Here is a 2,073-nt window from a genome sequence, read left to right as displayed (position 1 = left end):
TCAATAGACATGACAAATATGTCAAGCCTTAAAATTGTGTGCGCCCGCAAAATCGCAAAAAACGCCCATATGCGGCAATTAAAACGCTTTTACTGCTCATCAGTTTAGTGTTATCAGTGATTAATGGCTCTAAAATGATTGCTCTCACTCCAACGTTTGCGGCGATATGTAACATGTGCGGCACAATATGCGCAATCGTCGTTTTTGCACGTAGGCATACCCGACGCATATCTGCGTGTGTATGTGGGGGGCGGGGGACTTTAAAAAAATGTTTTCTTTTTTAAAATGTTTTATGCTTCTTTATCTTTTTTATGATTTTTTTTTTTTACACACAACCTTATTGCTATTAAATGGGGGGGGGGGCTAAGAAGCCCCCTATGTGATAGCCAATTTACATGACAGGTCCTCTTTATGGAGAAATCAGGGGTCTCCAAGAACAAAGAGGACGAATCTTCCGAACAGGCAATAATGAGAAATCCTTATACAAAAAAAAAAAGTACCCTTTCCTACTCTATGAAAACAAAAAAAGAACACTTTTTGTTGTTTTAGATACAATTGAATGTTTCCAGAGAGCTGTACTGGACCTTGATAAGTCACACTGACCTAGATAAGACATTTAGAGGCTGTTCCAGAGTATAAATATTCCATCTGGAGCATGCCAATAAGGTTTCTGATTCTCAAAGGCAATTCTAAGGACTCCTGGTTGTTCTCTGAATGTTCACGCACAACTTGACATAGTACTAGTGACAGTCATCACAAGACATTTTTATTCACGTGGCAAACGTTTTTTTCTTCAAAGCACTTTCACATACCTACCAGCAATGAAATAGCAGTTAAAGGACATTATTATCATCTTGGATGGAGAAGGGAATAGTTAAAACCCCTGTCATCTCTGTCGTTGGGGATATTCCCTTCACTTTCTGTCCTATAGTCGTGAGAGTAATTGAAAGTCAAATCTCTTCTAAGACAGCTGTCCCCGAAAACAAGTGTCTTCATTGGAAGAATTCCCGTCTGTTTTGGGGACAATTTAACATTTTGGATTTTCCACCACTTTCAGTCTCGGTGGCACTGGTAACTAGAACAAATAAGGTTACTCTCCCCAACAGGGTGTCTATGCCCAGGCCCTCCAAAGCATCTGGCTGACTGAAAGAACACGAGGCAGACAACACTAGCAGAAATTCTAATTACATGATGGCACCATGAAAAGTACACCATTCTACAGAAGGGATAGTACAATTATAATGAGGTTATGTCATGCTGTAATGGTACTTACAACTTACAAAGAGTGCTGAGTGGAGCGATTTTTTTTTTAATCCAGCAAGGTGAATTTACTAAGCCATAGTACATGATGCACTTTCATTATTTTGCATTTCCTAATTTTCACTAAAAATGTGTTCACTAAAGGTTTTATCGCATTGGTCAGTTGAATTAATCGTATGCTTATTCTTTGTATTTACAGTACTGTATATCATCAATGTGTACCATATTTTATATGAAAAAGTCAATTTGCCAAAATGATAAAATGGTTAGGATCAAAATGCTTAGAATATGACTGACAAATAGTTGTGAGGTTGTAAACAGTGCCCATTAAAGAGAATATATAATGATTTTACATATACCAGCCAAATCATACCAGTTTCAGAATGGGAAATGTAACAACCAGAAGTGTCTTAAAAGGCAGCATATGCAGTAGAGGAGTGCGGAGGTTATAGCAGTGGACATTATGTGCAGAAGATAAGTGTGGAGGGTATAGCAGGAGGCATTATTTGCAGGAGAGAATTGTGTAGGGGATGTCAGTGGGCAGCATGTGCTGAAGAGAAGTGTGGAAAGTATGACAGTGGTAAAAATGCAATTAAAAACGCATCATCATGCAGCAGCAATAGTGTGAACCTAGGCTAAGGCACATATACTGCAGAATAGTCACTGATGGGTTAATGCACTCTGAGGGCTCTGTGTACTGGAGGGGTCATCTCAGTGTTGGTATGGATACCTGAGAGTGATGTGTGTGAACTGGGGGCAGGATAAATGTGAGAGACCAATGTGAATTCTAACACACAAAAGCCTGGACTACAC

Source organism: Nanorana parkeri, unplaced genomic scaffold (assembly GCF_000935625.1).
Source record: "Nanorana parkeri isolate BGI_ZX_2015 unplaced genomic scaffold, ASM93562v1 scaffold1900, whole genome shotgun sequence".
NCBI lineage: Eukaryota > Metazoa > Chordata > Amphibia > Anura > Dicroglossidae > Nanorana > Nanorana parkeri.
Note: the sequence above shows the minus strand (reverse complement) of the source record.